This window comes from Diceros bicornis, chromosome 3 (genome assembly GCF_020826845.1).
Source record: "Diceros bicornis minor isolate mBicDic1 chromosome 3, mDicBic1.mat.cur, whole genome shotgun sequence".
Classification (NCBI taxonomy): domain Eukaryota; kingdom Metazoa; phylum Chordata; class Mammalia; order Perissodactyla; family Rhinocerotidae; genus Diceros; species Diceros bicornis.
This window is the reverse complement of record NC_080742.1, coordinates 82,859,638-82,879,065: the sequence shown is the minus strand read 5'-3', so window position 1 is coordinate 82,879,065 and position 19,428 is coordinate 82,859,638. Positions and strand designations below refer to the sequence as shown.

The following is a 19,428-nucleotide window of genomic DNA, read 5'->3' as shown; positions in this document are numbered from 1 at the left end:
AGCAATAGGGTCTTTGGCGCTTAGAGTTTCAGAAAATATGCCATGTGGATTTCTACCATCATTTTGAATTGGGGCATATTATGGGTTGAATTGTGTCTCCCTCAAAATTCTTATGTTGAAGTTCTAAGCCCAGTATCTCAGAATGTGACCTTAATTGGAGATAGGGTCTTTACAGAGGTAATCAAGTTAAAATGAAGTCATTAGGATGGGCCCTAATTCAATGTGACTTTTCTTTTTTTTGTCTGAGGAAGATCAGCCCTGAACTAACATCTGATGCCAATCCTCCTCTGTTTTTGCTGAGGAAGACTGGCTCTGAGCTAACCTCCATGCCTATCTTCCTCTACTTTATATGGGACGCCACCACAGCATGGCTTAACAAGTGGTGCAACAGTGCGCGCCCAGGATCTGAACCTGTGAATCCCGGGCCGCCAAAGCAGAGTGCGCACGCTTAACTGCTTGCACCACTGGGCCAGCCCCAACTGGTGTCTTTATAAGAGGAAATTTGGGTACAGACACGCATACAAGGAGAATGCTATGTGAACATGAAGACAGCCATCTACAAGCCAAAGAGAGAGGCCTGGAACAGATCCTTCCCTCACAGCCCTCAGAAGGGACCTGCCGACACCTTGATCTTGGACTTCTAGCCTCCAGAACAGTGAGACAATAAATTTCTGTTGTTTAAGTCACCCAGTTTGTGGTACTTTGTTACAGTAGCCCTAGGAAACTCATACCCAGATGCAGTCTGGTCCAAGATGGGAGTTAAGAGAAGTTGACCAGACTTTTATAGTTTTTTCATTTCCCTGAGAAGACTAAGTAATGCTACTTTGAGTTATCTGAAAGAGTGGGCGCTCCCTATGGCAAGATTGGACTGCCTGACACCAAGTAAATAATTTCAATTGCTCACGCCTCAGTTTCTCCCTCCAGGAAGTTGGTTATAGGGCCTGTGTTCTGAAATCCCCTCTGTGACTGATTGTTAAGGCAAAGAGTGATCACACAAATATCTTGAGTATGGGGCAGGAAGGTCAATCTTAAAGGTGGAGCCTTATTAATAAATAATAAGTTTGAGAACGGCTGGCAAGGCGAGTGGACTCTAAATTCTTTAGTCAACCATTGCAGAGTGGCATAGTCCTCGACTTCCCACCCAGTCCTCACAGAATCAGATCTGTCTTGGCCTTTTGAATATCTAAATTTGACATAATCAAACACCCAAACAGCTTGATATATTTGGACAGAGTCTAATCCTTCAGCACATAATTCTAGAATATCTCCCCTTGAGTTGGGGGGAAAGGGTGTAACCTCCTTGTTAAACTATCTCTGCCACCAGGAAAGGAAAACACAAAAGTCCTTCTCCAGGTTGCTGCTGCTTCTTTTTCTTTAACTGGTGTAGGCCTAGATTCTCATCCTGTCTAAGTCTCAGTTGAATAATCTCTCAAGTCAGTAGTGAAAGAAATGGTGTTTAGCCATGCTTCCTTATATGGCAGGGAATGACAATGTGCTTGTCTATTTGAACTGCACTGTGGCTCTCTGACAAATTATGATGATTGGTTATGGAAACCTCCTGCTCTGGTTTCCATCGCCTTCCTGAGGATAGACGCAGAACAGACAGCGGTAGAGAAATGGAAAGGGTTGGAGTCAGGGAGCGACGCTGAATCCAGCTCTGCCATTTGCCAGTTGTGTGACTTTGGGCAACTATTTAATTTACTTTACTGCCCTGAGGTAGTCATCTTCGACTAGAACAGTGTCTGTCACATAGCAAGTATGCCAGCAGGGTAGTTGAATGAGCTAGTTGATCTTCTCAACCGTCTCTAACCTACAAGGGCTCAGAACAACTATCTATCCATTTCTAGCTGCTCTCCCTCCCAAGTTCAGTACTTTTTTCTCCAGATAAGTCTCAATCTTCTCTCTCTCTTCCCTCTCTCTCCTCTCTCCCTCTGCCCTCTTGCCTCTCTCCCTCTCTCATTCCAGGTCTAAAACACTGAAAACCTACAAAACAACCCACCCTAAGGAAAAATAAAACCCTTTAGCCATACTAAAGATTATTTACAATGTTAAAGGCAGCACAGATGCAATGATAAGGGCAGGGGAGAAAACTTCGTGGTTGAAAGGGATGGTGGAGATTGTCTGCTTCTGCAGAGCAGGGTGGTCCAAGCTCCGGAGACAGACAGATCTAGTTGGAAAGTACTTATGCAACCCTGAAATAGAGTTTCCTATGACTGGTATCTATTGTCCCTAGTCCTACCTCCTGGAGAACCTAACATGAAAGAAGTTGACTCTTTTTACTCCATCTACGTGATGGCCATGGAGTAGGCAACTTGAGAGACTGTGGCGACTAAGGGAAACCCATCCTACAGAGTGCCTCCACAGGAAGTTACAGCTGACAGCTGGTGATTTTTAATTCGGTGCTTATCATGTGCAAAGCAGTTTAGAGACGTTTTTCTAATCCTTATGATACCCACAAAATGGAGGAATAATCATCTCCATTTTATGGGTGAAGAAACAGGCTAGAAAATGGTAAATTTGAGATTCAAACTCAAGTCTTCCTGATTTCAAAGTTTGTTCTCAAGTGGGTCACGTCTCCAGAGCCACAAGTAAAACAGGAGTATCCATCAATTGGAATAATTAGCAACAGGCAGCATAGTGTGGTGGTGGAGCATGCGGACTATGCCGCCAGATTATCCAGGTTTGAATCCTGGCTTTGCCACTTACTAGCTGTGTGACCTTAGATGTGTTACTTAACCTAATTGCAACTTAGTTTCCTCATCTGTAAATTTGGTTGTTGTGAAGACCATTTATTTGACTTTTATCTAATAAACATCTATATGCTACTCAGCATGTGCCAGACACTGTTCTAAGCACTCAGTGATGGTACAATCAGAGAGAATCCATGAGCTCAACTATGAATATTGGCTTCAGCTTTCTGATCAAGAAGAAATTATGGATATTTATTCTTTTACTCATTTAACTCACATATTAAGCACCTACTACCCGTGGGGCAAGGCACTTTTTTAGGCTCAAGTCACAGCACTGAAAAACCCAGACAGGCCCCTGCTTCTATGATGCTTATGTTCTAGGAACATAAGAAATAAACAAATAAATATGCAATCACAAGTACACGTTTTGAATACGAATGAAGCTAAACAGCAGAGGTATTCTGATTGGCTCTTCTGTATAGAGGCTAATTTGACCAACTTGATACCTTTGGTGTGCTAGTAAATGTTTGACAACAAGCTTTGGGAGGACCGGAAGGGAGGGGAATCCGATTTGCAGCATTTGCTGATTTCTGTGGTGTAAATATTCCCATCATGATTGATCTCAGGCTCCCAATATGACATCAATGAATGAAGAATTGGAAGAGAAGCACAGTTGCACATCATCATACAGTATTTCCATCATGCAGATATAATAGATGTAGCTAACCTCAAGAGCATAGATCATAGTAAAACATGGTAAAATAACTAGGAAGGGATGACTTTTGAGTATTTATTATCTTGGCTTTTAATATAATTTATTTAATTGTAAGATTATATAATTTAATTTTAATAATGGCTCTGTTTAACAACTGGTTCTCAAAGTCCTGAAAATTTAACAATTGCCTTTTGAGAGCCAGTAGGAGCTGGTTCTATACACCACTGCTGAAGTTGCATGGAAAAGGGGGCCGGTTTCAGACGGAAAGGGAGACTGAGTCAGGGTGGTGTCATTATGCAGACATGAGTCCTAACCTAATTCCTTTTTAGCTGCTTCTCTCCAGCAAGCCCTGCTTTCATGTACACAATGGAACATCGCTCTGTAAACTAAATAGCATCGGTACAAATATAGCAACAATTCTGGCATTCTTATTGGACTAGGTCGTTCATGCAGAGACACTTTTAGCTCTATAATCCTTAGTGACTATAATTTATATACTTGGTGTCTGAATATGGTAGACTCTTCTGCACAATACAGAGGATATAACTCCTGACTGTTGAGTAAAGGAAGACCCTAGAGATAGATTTTCTGTCCTTCTGCAAAAGCAAGTTATTTCCCCTTTCCATGCACCCAAGGCCCCTTGTCTCTTAGGGCTCACACACTTCTGAAAAGACCGCCCAGGGAAGCATCCAAGCCAGAGGCTGTGATGGCCCCATCAGAGGGGGTGTAGTGTGAGGGCGGAGGAAGCTTCCCGCTCAGGATTCGTACATTCCTTCCCACACAGCGGAGGACAGAGAAAACATCTTTTGTTTTTCCTGGTAAGTTAAATAACTAAAGTAGCCAATCTTCAAAACATCTTAAGGACAGAAATACTTACAGAGAAAAATTTTCCTCAATTCACCCCTCCCCCTAAGCCTAAATTTCACTTAGTAATGGCGGCTGGAACAGGAAGTGGAAATACCATGAGAAATTTTATTCTTGCCACATTTCTAATGCTTTACAAAAGCAAACTCTGGAAATCTCATCAGAAAGGTTGACCTTACAGGGTTGATAGCTTTGTGCCCAAATCAAGAGCATGGGAAGCCAAAGGAATTTTCAGATAAGTTTTCTAGCTCTTCTGGAGAGACTCTTCGGCAAAACTGATTATTTGAAATATACAGCTGTAATTTTTAGAAAGAAATTATTCAAAACTAAACAGCTAGGCTTCTGAGGAATAAGTAACTCCATATATTTACTATAAATTATTTTAAGCATAGGTGTACAGAACTGTTTCTGAGCCAGTGTGTTTTAGCAGAATCATTGGGGAGTTTTTACAAACTTACAGATGCTGGACCTCACTCTAGACCTACTGAATCAGAATCTCAAGGGGGTGGGTGTCAGGGATGTATGTTTGCAAAAAGCCCTACAGTTGATTCTGATTAAGACACTGGTTAGGATCTAGTGGATTTTAGGTAAACTTGGCTGCATTGTATAATCCAAATCTGCAAACTATTAAAATGAGACATTCTCTTTTGCTTTCAAGAAAAGCAATATATTATAGTGAGCAGGTTAACACTCTGGGACTTAAGAGGTGTGTGTTCTGGGACCACCTTTGCCACTAATTAACTGGGTGACCTTGGTCAAGTCACTTGGTTTGTTCTTTCATTCAATAGATATTTATTGGGCTTCTGTGATGTGCCAGGCACTGGGCATATTCTAATGAAAAAAATAGATGTTTCCTGACTTCATGAATCTTACTGACATTAATCAAAGAAATCTACAAATACATGTATAATTTTTTTGAGTGTGGCTAGGCTTTAGTTTCTTATCTTGGAAATGAAAAATAAATCACAGGTTCATTTTTTAAGAGAATTTCTTCTTAAGAGCCCAAATTTCTTGCCCCACCCTTCCCAAACACAATATAATTATATGTTTTAGGTCCAATGATTGAGAAATCACAATACCAAAAGCTACTGTGAATTCAGTAACTCTTTTAAATAAATTAACATTTTATCATCATAATGCATCTATGTAATTAGAAGCAGAGTAGCACATATTATGTAAGACGTATTATTTACTCAGTTTGCCAAAAACATTTGCTGCATATATGGATTTGTTTACCTCTTGCAACAACTTTGTGGCCTACCAGGGGTCCAAGTTGTAGAGGTTAGAAGCCTACGACGACATCAATGACATGGAATACATGGTACTTGAGTAGCAATGGCCCTTTCCTTCCACAACAGACATCATTATCAATGACAGCATTTTTTGCCCCCAGTGAGCTTAAACTCAGCTTCAGAAGCCTTCTCAACACAGTGTTCCAGATGGTCACTACCAATTGTTTGGAGCTGGCAAATAGATGAAAAATTATTTGCACTCCCTGGGCTAAATGACTTGTAAGGCCCTGCCCAGCCTAACAACTCTATGAATCTATGTATTCAGTTCTGCTGTCATGAGAAACACAAATGCTTTCTCCCCTGCTCTCCATATAAAAGTACTCCAAATATTGGAAGACACTCATGTGGCCCCTACATTTTCTTTCCTTTGGAATAAACAGCTCCAGATCCCTTATCTGTTCATCATATTCTGTTCTTCTGACTCCCTCTGGCCTCTGACACTCACCCCTGGAAGCATATTTGTCAATGCCTCTCTGAAGAATGAGCCCAGAACACAGCACGTTCTTTTATTACTCCCCAGGACAGACATTGAGACAGGTGTCCAGCGAATGAAAGATTACATGGTAAACATTGCTGAGAACTGAAACTTCCACTGATTAAGATTACACTAGCTTTATACATTAAGCTTGTTAAGTATTGTGACTTATGTTGAGATTTAGTTTTTATTTATTAAAATTATTAAATCATTATGTATTCAATTTTAAATATCGCCTTAGTTTGAGGGAAGCCATATTACACCTGTGATTCATAGGAAGTTTCTTGCCAACAAAAACACTCAAGTGTTTTTCTTTAGAATCTTTCTAAAATGGATAATTTTATCTTTTCAATTATCAGTGGCACAAGCTTCCAGGCTACTCTCTCTCAAGTTTGGTTCATCGCGCCATGCCCAAGTGGTCACCAAGATCTGTATGACCCTGACATTGGGTGTTTGTTTCTCTAGGAATTCAGTCACATAAAAATTCAAATGATATTCATGGACAGCTGTTGGACATTTCAACTAATATGCCTTCCATGCCTAACTTTCTCTTCTAAAATTGCCCACTGAGCTCTTTTATTCAGTTATTTTTTGCCCAGGGATCTGCTGCCAGACCCACCAGTAATGTATCCATAAGCATGCCGGTAACCTTTGATGTCTCCTCCCGCTAAGGGATTTGCCAAAGACAATAGTTATTAGCTGAATCAATAGTATCTCCACTCTCTGAATTTGACCAGGAAACACAGAAGGAATTTTCCAGTCTGTAGAACAGAAAAAAACAGCCACCTGTGCTGCGGCTGAGTTATGTTCATGCATTAATGGCAGCACATGGACTTCTGTGAGATCCTTTGACCCACCTACCCCATTCTCTTTGGACCCTGGTCCTACTTGGCTTCTGATCTTGGATTTCCTTGTGATTCCATCCCTTTATTATTCCACATGTATCTTATAATCCTGTCCCTTTAGTTGAGCTACTGAAGCTTATTAACATAAGGGTCTATTTGTTCTGAGCACTGTGCCAAGTGCTCTCGCATATGTCGCCATACCTGTGTGTATGCTGCCTTGCTAAGCAAGCTTTTAGTTTCTAAACCTTTGCCTGACTTCTGATTTTTGCTGTTTCTCTTTTACTTATCTGGATGTAACTCACACATTAGCTTATTGTTGTAGTTTATATCCATTCTGGCTTAGGCCCTCCTGACCCCAGTGGAACTAGTGTCTTTGGGGCTTCTGGCCCTTGGGCCCCTTGGGCACTTTGCCCTGGTCCTGCGCATCATTAGCACACAGGTGAAATCTGCCCAGTTCCCCAGCTTGAGACAAGAGAGAGGGAATGTTACATGTGGGTGCCAAAGGAATTAATTATATATTCCTATTTAATACGTCCCTCTTCAAGTGAGATGATTTCCTTGCAGTGCTTTCATCCGTGTATTTACAAAACAATGCCAGAAGCCTCAGAAAATGATTAAAAAGCTATTTTTTCAAGTAATCTACCCATCATTGATATATTTTTTTTTAAAAAAGAGAAAAGCCAGGGGGCCAGCCCGGTGGCATAGCAGTTAGATTCGCGCGCTCCACTTCTGGCAGCCCGGGGTTCACAGGTTCAGATTCCGGGCACGGACTGACGCACTGCTTGTCAAGACGTGCTGTGGTGGCGTCCCATATAAAGTAAAGGAAGATGGGCACAGATGTTAGTGCAGAGCCAATCTTCCCCAGCAAAAAAAAAAGAGGATTAGCAACAGATGTTAGCTCAGGGCTAGTCTTCCACCCCACCCCCCAAAAAAGAAAGAAAAAGCCATGTACTAAAATGAGCGCTTACTGAGAACACCCAATTGACTTAAAATATCCAAAATACATATATATTTATTTTCCTTCACTTCCCTCCCTGCTGCTTAGCAATCATTTTATTAAGCTCTTGGTGCTCTCTAGCATACACTTAACAGCAGCCATTCCTAACTTCAGCCCCTACAAGCTCCCCATAGAAAACTGCTTTTCTAGAGATCATCTCCTCTTCCTTGAAATAGATGCCTCATGAGGTTTTCTACTTCTATATATCTGTGTATTTGCACCATCCTCTCTTCCTTCCAAAGAATCTGGGAAACAAGAAAGGACACCTCCACTCATGTTCTGATCCCATCCACCCTTGTCTCCAATGAGAATGAAGACTTTACATCACACCCCACCCCACCTCCCCCAGCTCAAGGGTTTCTCAACTGTCAGTCACGAAGGGTGGGTTCACAAAGGACCTTAAGGGTTTAGAGTTTCTATCAGATTCGCAAAGGTATCCATAACAACAACAACAGCACAAGGAAGAACAACTGACAGGGCCAGCCCATCACATCTTCCTCACAACTGATGGTCATCCTTTCCTTCTTGCCCTCCTCTCACATCACTCGACCACCGTCAGCCAGTTGTGAGTTTGGGGGTGAAAATCAGAGTGGCTCTTGACCACAGAAATTGCCCTAACCTCTACTCTGTCTGCTCTAACTTTTCTTCCTCTGGCTAAAAACGTGAAGATGCTATCCCCTGTCTCGAACATATCTGGGCTTGACCCTTCAGCTGTTCTCTGGGCCTCATTCTAGAGCTGGATCATTGCAGATTGTCAATGTTGGATCAGGAAAGCCCCATGTTTGGCTTGGGAATGGAGCAGCTAGGGAAGCCTGTAGAGGTGGAGAACTGAAGGAAGGGAACTTAGGGATGCCACCAGGGATCAGTTACAGGAAAGCCAGGTGGGGATGCTAAAGACTGAGGCAAACAGTGGTGAGGGGCCAGATTCATGAAGCAGTCTGGACTCAATACCAACAGGAACCACAGCCAGGTGCTCCTGATTACCTCACCCTCCCTACAAGGCCCAGGCTTGACATGCTGGGATTAGTTCCATGCTTTGGCTGGAGGCAGAGAAGCTGCCTCATTTACTAAGGCCTTTCTGTTGTCAGCACCTTGTCATTGGTCTTCTGCTCAACTGGACCTTCAGATTTCCTGGTTCCTGGATATGACTTTGCACCACTGACAACTCATTTTATTCTGCCTCCTGATACGTGTGTCCTCCTGGTCTCTGATCATCAAAGCCAAAATTTAGACAACATTGGGGTAGACCAGTATTCCCTGGACTTTGAGCTCAGGGTTCTAGAAAGAACTAGGATCCAGAAGGTATCACTTAAGGGTCCTCAAATATAAGGAAGGAGCTGGTAATTAAAGATACTAGGTAAGAAGTGGAGGATACCAGCCAAGATGAGCATAATGTCCAGAGGACTCAAATTGAAGGTGATTTGGAGTATAGAGCCTACAGAGAAAAAGGGCCAACAGCCTCTCATTTGGACATCTTAACCACTATGAGAAGTAGGAGAAGCATAAGAATGCCCATTCTGCAGATGAAGTCAAAGAGTTGATGATTTCCTTAAAGGTCTGGGCTATTTAAATAGAGAAACCAGTACTGAGACTGAGCTCTCATAGTGGTGCTCATGAGTGAAGCCCGAGCTACAAGTATCTCTTTAAATTACTCAACTACTCAGAACCTACGGGCGTCTGTCCAGTAACAAATTGGATTAGCTAGACAGAAGAAGGACTTTTGATAAGGAGCTAATGGTTCTATTTTCGGGCTCTGAGAGAATTTACCCAGAAAACTCTTTTTTCAAGTCTGAAAATTCTTTGGCAGCATCTTTCTAACCTCCTCCTTAGTCCTACCATGCTATTTGCATACCACTTTGTCAGCATTCCCCCGACCCCACAACGGCCTCAACCCACCACGTTTCTGAGACATGTGATAGACCGCAAGCAGATGGGGAACTAGCCAATCCCTTTTCATGTCCATCTCTAAGTCACTTTTTTGTCTTGCTAAAAAGAATGACTAACTAGTAACGACGCTACCATGAAAATGACAAATGGAGACAACTACATGCGTTTTTAAGAAAAGGCCTAGTGAGGTGCATTTTATTCATCAGACCAGAGAACACCTAGGCTGGATTCTGGAACTTTCTATGGCTGGACACAGGACCAACCTATTCTATCTGCCCCGGAGCAGAGTTCCTCAGGCCTGTCACAAGAGTCCATTAGAATTGTTAATAGCCTCACTGTGAGGGCATGCTTTTAAGTATCTCATTTAAATCCCTTAAGCTGCAGTCCAGACCTGGTTCTCCTTCTCTCCACTGTAATGTGAGAACTGTGTATTCATTTAAAGCAATCTTTTGATCTACATTTTTAAATTACACATTCTATTGGCTTTGAACAATGGAAACAACCCAACATGTTACCTATGGATCAATCCATTGTACATTCCTTCTGAGCGCTGAGATCAACTTTTTATTAGTGACTTTTTGTTCCAGACTTTGCCTTTGTATTTCTCTTTATTAAATGCGTTTAATACAATGAAAGTTCTCATGCTGCAGTTTCCTTGTGCTCCATTCACCTCCCTGTTCGGAGAGATGTGTTCCAGCTACTATTCAATAGGGGGAAAGTAGCACAAAGAGCTGCCTAAAGTTCAACATAAAGTAAAATATCCAATCCCCTTGCTCCATCACTATAGAGAGTAGAACACTCAAAGCATTATTTTGAAAAATGTGTTTTGTGGTTGTTGGGGGTTGGGGCACACAAGAGGAAGAGAGGAGAGAGAGGTGGTAGCAAAGTTTAAACTTTCAGGGATTTGGAGATGTTGGTTTCAAACTGGAATTTATCCTCAAATCCCAAGATTATAGATTTCCTTCCAAACTGCATTCCCTACATGGTTTCAAGAACAGTTGAAAACTAAATTGCTCTCCATATTTTGATTGACATTAAAAACACGGTGAAAAAAGTTTGGAACTTGATCTCTTCGCGGGAAGGACAATAATCAAACTATAGCTTTTGCCTGCAGCCTTTCTCTCACACTTACTCAGAACTGTTCCAGGAAAAGAAATTCACAGGGAATTCTGTTCTCATATATCACTTCTAGAAGGAGAGAGAGGCATTCTCAAGAAAATTATCCTCAAACTTCTAAATACAAAGAGAAAAGATTATTTAATGAATGTCAACACAAAACTCACTCCATGGGATAAAATCAAATTGAGTCAGTCATTTGGAGCTGGGAACATTTAATATCCAAGTTTATTAAAAAATTGTCAGATTTGCCCTTCTTGCCACATTCCACCTAGTTTTCACTTAAAGTCTAGCCATGCATGTCTGGTTTCGCCAAACACATTAGAAGGATTTACTATTTCAGTTTACAAGTCCATCTGCATAGCCCTGTTAACAGAAGGGATCTATGAATACCAAGTACTCTGTTCTCATCTACTTTTTTTTGACCATGTATTGCACAGCACTAAAATTCCCCCACCCTTTACAATCAGCTCTTTCTAAAGGAATTCCAGACTATTACCAACTAGCTGCCTTGTACTACTGTTTAAGATGCCCAAATATGTCCAACTATCTTGAAATAAAAGCGTGTTTCCTCCCTTTCTGGAACATACTTCCAACCTACATCTTCCCAAATTCTCTAGTCACACTCAGCCACATTTTTCAAACAGAAAATAAGATTTCTTTAAAAAGTAGTTTGGTAGGATGTTAAATTCTATTTCTAAAAACACACCCACTGGCACATGCATTCTCTCATTATTAGGTTTTATAGGAAACAGATCATGGTAGGCATCTTCTGTCTTAGCAAATATCATATCAGTTACATTAACCCAGCCAGTGCTAAATGCCAGTGCTCTTTCCACCTCTGACTTTATTTCCTTGCAGCTCTAGAAGTCCAGTCTTAAATACTGGTAGCAGAATAAAATGTAAATACCTTTGGTTCAAAATCATCACTTTTTGGCTTCTCGTCAACCTAAAAGTTGTGTTGTTGTTTTTAAAGCAAAACCTTCTTAAATCTCTGATAATAAAAGATGCAGGAGAGATTGCTGGTGTGAGCAGACTGGTACAGCCCGCCTACTGACACTCGCCTATGGCTCTCAGGTATAATCCCCATTGCAATCCTAAACAAAAGGCAATCCTAATCAGAGTCCAGTGGTCCCTGAATATAAGTATCTACATGATCTCTCCTCTGGTCCCGACCATTAAGAACAAAACTTGAAATCTCATCCTGTTTGTCTTCCGGGAACATCTGCAGGGTAGCGAAGCCCAGTCTGGCTCTGAGCATTTGCGTGGGTTATTGGCTTTTACAGTCTTGCATCTCCAGCTACCTTGGCCAGGAATGTTGACTGGAACCCGGAGAAAGTCCCCAGACTCTCTGGAAGAGTTTAAAAGAAAGCCCTCTGTGCCTTACCTCGTAGGCTGAAACTTCGTCCCCGGAACTAAGTCGGAAAGGAAGGACTGATTTCTTTAAGCAGGAGCACAGCAAGAGGGCAGGCAGGCAGGCAGCCTAATACACACTGCTCTATTCAATAAAACTCCAGACCGCCCTTCCTTAGCCCCTCCCAGAAGTCCATGCTAAGTGAACACATATCTCCTGTGTTTACAGTCGGCAGTCGGTGGTATGCATTGTCCTGTCGTTTTTCTAATAGGCAGCCAATGACGACACCCCGGCCGAGGTGGATGCAGCCTGCCTGTGGAGATGCCTGTCATTCCCTAGGCATGCTCGGGAAATCACTCATCAGAAAAACCAAGACCTAAAAAGCTCTGAAACTGCGTGCAGGCTGCCAAAACCAGCCTGCTACATGCCCTTTTTTGGTTATCCTTAGCAGGGCCTCTGGAAGTGAATCCATTGTCAGGAACAATCATAAGAAACGTTAATCTTGGAGAAAGGGGCTGTCTTGTGGAACACAAATGGATTTAAAAAGAAAGCACAGTTTATGAAACTAAAAGTTAACAGGGCATAAGTTTATTGGGGTGGGGCGGGCAAAGCTTTTTAACTGAGGGAGCCTTAAGAGTGTATTTCTTTTCAGAGGAGTTGTAGATACAAAAGAAAATTAAATTGTTAGGCAATTTTAAAGCCTTAAACGGCCAGGACCCAGGTCTGGTGTACATTCTAACCTGAAAGAGGCACAGCCTCTTAAAATATGTCTACCTACATTACAGAAACAGCTTAGGTCTTTTTTAGTAGGTACTGTTCTCCAGAATAAGCGGAGTGCCAGAAACACAGCTAGGTAGCGTCCTATGGCTTTGGTAATCTCATTGGTTTTCCACATCACCTCCCCCTCTCCCTCCTCTTTATTTCTTCAGATTTGGCAACAGGGAGATATTGCTAGAAATTGTGCACAAGAGAGGGATTAAAGAAACCTAGCACCTGTTTTGGGGCTGGTGTAGAGGATGCACATGCCCAGAGAGATGACAATGATGTTCTAGTGACTTCTTCTTCTTCTTTTTTTTTTTTTTTGTGAGGAAGATTGGCCCTGAGCTAACATCTGCCAATCCTCCTCTTTTTGCTGAGGAAGACTGGCCCTGGGCTAACATCCATGCCCATCTTCCTCCACTTTATATGGGACGACGCCACAGCATGGTTTGACAACCGGTGCGTCAGTGCGCGCCCGGGATCCAAACCGGCGAACCCCGGGCTGCCACAGCGGAGCACGTGCACTTAACCACTGGTGCCACCCGGCCGGCCCCTCTAGTGACTTCTTGAAATTACTCCAACCAACTCTTCATTGGTAGGATGTGTGCTATGAGAGGGTCAGGATTAAGAGATGCTGAATCAGAATGAAGTTAACTGGCCCACTGTGCATACAATCTGTGGTCTTGTACTTTTCAATATAGAATTCACTCAATTAGTCAATCTGTACTGAATTCAACAACAACAAAAAATTGTTTTTGAGCACTTACTATTTGTCAGGCCTAGGGCTAGGTGTTAGATTTATGTCAATAATTTGCTATGTGTTTGGAGACTGTTTCGTCACTGACCAAGTGTTAAAATATTTTCCCTGGCTAATAAAAGTCCAGAAGCTTGGTCTTCAAAAATCAGAGGTTTTACTGTATAAGCCTTTCCTTATTTATGAAGATTTGACTTACAGATGATCTCTACTTAGGAAAAAGTCTCTACCTTTGTGCTTCATTCAGAAAACTTGGGAAGTGATTGATCCACATGGGTGGTCTCCCTTCTTCAGCTTTCCAGCATTGACAAGTACCCAGAGACATCTATGTCAACTCTATACTCATCTCTGTCTTGGGAAGGCTGGCTACCCTTGTCCCATCTTTCCGACTCTGCTACTGCAGCACAGCCTAAAAAAGCTGCAGGGAAGGCTGCCAGGCAGAGGGAGAGGCAAGCTTCAGGCATCCCAAGTTAGAACTCAGAACGCGCTTTCCCAGGGAAACAGAATAAATAATGGCTGGTGGGAATAGTATAGTCAATGCTGCATTTCAAGTACACTGTGGCTCAACCAGGCATGTGCAGAGCACCACCACTTATAAAATTGTTCCTATAGGAAAATGTTTTCTGATGGCAAATAAATGATTTGGAAATAAACTTTTGGAACACAACCAGTTTTGCTGCTGGGGACGTCCCATATCTGGACAGGTTATAAAGATAGAATAATACTTCGTAGTCTGGTAAACTGCTAAGCTTGGAGACATTGTAGGGTAGACATCAGTGAGTTCTGAAAACAAGTCAATCGGAGATGTCTGTGTGAAGATAAGACCCGCATCCAGAGATGTCTGGGGCTCGTGATCTCCAGGCAGGATTGTATGAAGCGCAGTGAGGCCTGTTTTAATGTGCCGTTTTCCATGGCCACTGCCGATTGCATCCTAAGCAGCATTCTCCCCGCTTGTATGAGTATGCCCTTTGGTTGAACAGCATCAGGTCATAATTTGCAAACTATGAGTAAAATAAGTACCAGCTTTCCAGAGGAAACAAAAGTTGTGGTACAAGTGGGGAAAATATTATCAGCAGGAAACATGGAAAGGACATGCATTTTGCACGGTTTTTAGAAGATAAATGGCTAAATATTTTTGGGTTATGTCTTTAGAAAAGAGAAGTATGTTTCCCTAGATAAATTCTGAATACCTCACATACAGGGTACATGGATGAGCAACCATTCAGCCCATTTTGTGTATCTATCTGAAAATAGACTTATTGTGGCGGAACTATATAGTTGGAAAAATAATTTAACAAATTTCATGTAAAATACACCACGATATAGAAAAATTCTTTTTTCATTTTCTCTTTACTTTTTTTTTTTTTTTTTTTTTACATAAGCAGGAATTGAAAAGAAAGGAAAGGGAATAAAAAGAAAGAAAAAAGATATATGTTGCCAATCTCTGCCATGGGAAACTTGACTTTCATAATATTTACTTTTCCCAGAAGTCATTTGTAAACAACACTAAAAGTACACAGAATTTATATAGGAAATTTCTGCGGAATATATTTCCCACTTGGATCATCCCAGATAAAGAACAGCTTCTCTACCATAGGCTACATCTACCTAATCAAACCATACAAATTTAAAGGAACATTGGAAACTTCTGGATGAGTAGTTGTATTTTTTTCAGTTCCAACTGAGTATTTGCAACTATATTTTGCTTGTATGTCAATTTGTGCAGAGTAAAAGTAGGCCATACTTTTTTAATTCAAAATTAAAATCACTTCATTTAGTTCCATGAAAAATATACATTTTTCCAGCCTAAAATATCTACTTTACTGACTAGAACAGATATTTCAAACATTTTAAAAGGCAGAAGAACAACACTCCCCAACACATACCCCTTCTTTTACTCAGATGAAATATTTCCAGAAACTCAAGCTTATAAAACAACAAAATCAGACTGGTAGAATGTTGATAGCAAAATTGGACAATAAAGACAGCACATAAAAAAGAGAATTAGACTAAGTGTACTTATGAACCTAGCTGAAAAAAATTAGCATATTGAATCCAACAGCGTGAAAAAAAGATAAGGCCAATGCAGAGATGATCAAAATCTGAAAAACTATTGATATAGTGTACAATATTAGCAGTTTAAAAGTAAACAAAAAAAAGTAGAAAAAAGAAAAGAGAAAGATCAACTCAACAGATAAAGAAAAATCCTTGGTAAAATTAGTAATCACTTATAGAAAATCAAAAGCTCTTGAAAGACTAACTATAGAATCTATAAGCAGAATGAGAGACATTTACTAGAAATCTACATCAAATATGCTTGATGATGAAATGGTAAAAGTATTCCCATTATAATCAGCGAAAAGACAAGGATGACTACCTTCTCTTCTACAATTAAAAAAATGGGCTGGAGGTCCTAACCAAGACCAAAAAAAAAAAAAAAAAGAAAGAAAGAAATAAGAATTATTGGAATTAGAAAGAAAAATGTATCTTTTTTTGCTATGATATGATTATGTGTGTAAATAATTCAAGGGAGTCTAAATATATTTGAAATAATAGAAGAGTTTAGCAAAATTGTTAGAATCAAGTTCAGTATACAAAAATCCACAGTTCCTATAACCAGCTATCTCTAATTTTAATATATAATGGAAAAATACACTATTCATAGTAATAACAAAAGTGTGCATTACCTAGAAATAAGTGTAACAAAATATGTGCAAGAAAATTACAAAACTGGATTTAAGGACATAAAAGGTCTGCATAAATGCTGAGACAAATCACTTTTATTAGAGGCAAACTCAAAATTATAAAGATGTAAATTCTCCTCAAATTAACCTATGCATTTATTATTCCAACCAAAATCTGTAAATGATATATTTTGTAGAGCTTGACAAAACAATCCTAAAATTCACATGGAAAAGTAAATATCTAGAAATAAGTACTGAGATTTTTTAGAGCAATTCTAATCAGGGTAAGTTTACTGGCCCAGGAATAGACAAATAGATCCGTAGAATAAAGTAGAAAGTGCAGAAACAGACCCGAGCATATGTGAAAACTTTTAAAATAACAGCAGAGGCATCACAAATCGGGGAGAAAAAGGTGGACTATTCTATTAATAGAAAGTTTACAGATTATGTGCAAAATATAAAATTAGATTCAAAATTCTCACCCCATGTTGAAAGAAACTAGGTTACGTGAAAATGACTAGGAAAAATTGTAGGTGAATATTTTTGTGATAGGGTATGGAAGGATTCTAAAATCATAAGAAACCGAACTTACAAATGAAAAGACTGAAAAATTGGAGGATATGGCTAAACTTGCAGATCAAATGCATCAAATCATCTATTTTTGTTCCTTCCCCAAACCTCACCAAAAAAATGATAGTAAAGAAATAAAAAATCATAAATAAATCCTACAAGGCAAAGAGTCCTGAAAAGGAGTCAACGCAGAATTGAGATGTCAGCCAAATTTCAGAATATGGAAAATGGATGGATCGTGGGTAATTGACGTAACAGAACTGAGAAACTGAACTCTGGCCCTGTGGGCTGGAAGGCCTGCGGACAAGGAAGAAGCTGATTCAAGCCACAGAACTAGGAAAAACTACAGGTTTGGAAGCTTACCCCCAATCTCTGAAGCTGTGGGGTGGAGCAGAAAACAGGTTTGGTTGAAAATCTGAGTAAGGAATGGTTAGAAGCCCAGATACCCCCTGACAACACACAACCAGGTGAACGAACACTCCTCTGTCAACCACACAGAAACTGGAAGTTTATTCTCTGAAGAGAAGTCCTGGTGTCTAAACATCAGGCAAAGCAGTGAGCAGGGAAGAGTCCGTGTACTGAAAACAAACTTTTAAGTGAAAGTCTACTCAAGGAACACTGAAACACCTCCAGTCTCCTCACTCTGTGGGGCACTTGACACTCTTTAGCAAGGAGATATGTAAAAGGCAGGTCATTAGAATATTGTCTGTAATAGTGATAACATTGGCAAAAATCCCTATAGCAATCAGTGGAGGAGAGGCTACATAAACTATGGTATAGGCTGAAATACTATATAGTGGCTAAAGTGAATGAACTAGATGTACTTGGATCTCAAAAACATATTGTGGGGCTGGCCTTGTGGCCTAGTGGTTAAGTTCAGCACACTCTGCTTCACTGGCCCGGGTTTGGTTCCTGGGCGTGGACCTATACCACTCGTCAGCGACCATACTGTGGCACCCACCCACACACCAAATAGAGGAAGATTGGCACAGATGTTAGCTCAGGGCGAATCTTCCTCACCAAAAGAAAAAACATTGTGTGAAAAAAAAAGCAAGTTGCAGTCAGAATGATTCCATTCATATGAATTATTTATGGAGACATGTAATGGCAGACTAGAGCCACACCAAATTCAACAGAGTGGTTGCCCATGAGAAGGGGAGAGAATGGTACTGGTCACAAAATCAAGAAACTTAAAATTTATCTGCAATGTATAAAAGAAGATCTGAAGCAATTATGACAAACTTATTACATTTGTTAATTCTGCAGAGCATGTACACAGGTTTTCTATTATCCTTAAACTTTTTTAAAAAAACTGCTATATAGAAGAGAATTCTATCCCCATGGCACAAGTATCTGGTCACCTATATGACACTGGGAAAGGCCACTGCCCTTCTTTGTCCTCAGACCAGCAGTGCAGCTCAGCCAGGGCACTGGCTGACTAGCGGGGAGAGAGGACTTGTCCTGAATATGAAGTCCTCAACTCAGTCACGCATTAGTACTAAGGCTTTGACACCACAGAATCAATAGTTACTCTTTAAGAGCTAATACCTTAAGCCGTAGTCCTCCTTAGCACCTTAATGCCAGTTGTTTTATGAATAGCGTGCAGATGATCCATTTTGATGGGGCACCAGGTGGAAGAAGAAGGGCATTGGTGGCCTAGGACAAGGGTGAGGGCCTGACGAAATGGAAAGAGGGTGTGATCAGAGAAAACTTGTGTGGATGAAGGAGCATCTGAGACAAATGTTACCTTTTCCCACTTCCACTGAACAGGACTGGCCAATTCCCTCAGTCTCCCTATAGGAAACCTGTCTCTCCCTATTTCTTGAGCTGGGTAGGATAACTGGGTGTTTCTATGGTTTCCACTCTTCTCACATTCATTTCTATTGGATTTGCTCTACCCTTAGAGAAAGCAAAAAGGCTCCAGCTACAAGAAATTCTTCTTGGTCTCCAATGGGCATCCAATGAGTCACTCAGAGCTGTAACTGGATTTTTCTCAGATAGTTTTGTTCATTCATTCATTCATTCATTCAACCAACCAACCTCTGAGCATCTATTAGCTGCAAGGCTTAGTGTTGGGCTCTGTGCCTTTTATAATCTTGTAAAAACCTCGTCTGCTTTTAAAGACTTGCTGTTCTAATGGGGAAGCTCAGACATGTGCACAAGATGGGCTCCTAGATGGCAAGTGCTAAGAGAGACCCCCTTGCTCTGCATATGTTTACCCAGCTGTGTGCGTTTCCTCTTCCTGCCCCTTGCTTAAGGAAGGCTGTCTGAAACCCAACCAAGACCATGTGGTGAGACCTGGTGTCCCCTCCCAATGAGAAAACATATCCTTCACTCATTTCAGAAAAAAAAAAAGCCAATCTCTTAATTGGCTTTGCATTGCAGGCATACTTGTGCGGGGTGCAAATAAGAAAACATTTAAAATA

The 19,428-nt window shown here is 40.9% G+C and overlaps 1 protein-coding gene across 5 annotated transcripts in view; it reads right to left on the bottom strand.

Annotated features, from left to right (window-relative positions):
* Window positions 1-12,369, bottom strand: part of CALD1 (caldesmon 1) — a 181,632-nt gene extending 169,263 nt beyond the window's left edge. For 3 of the 5 annotated variants that reach the window (XM_058530422.1, XM_058530437.1, XM_058530445.1), the window contains exon 1: window positions 12,269-12,368. The gene's annotated coding sequence lies outside the window, so the exon portion shown is untranslated. Of the gene's footprint in view, window positions 1-12,268 lie in introns of all 5 variants that reach the window. The other 2 variants (XM_058530463.1, XM_058530430.1) reach the window with 2 other exon arrangements.
* Between the last annotated feature and the right edge of the window lie 7,059 nt (window positions 12,370-19,428).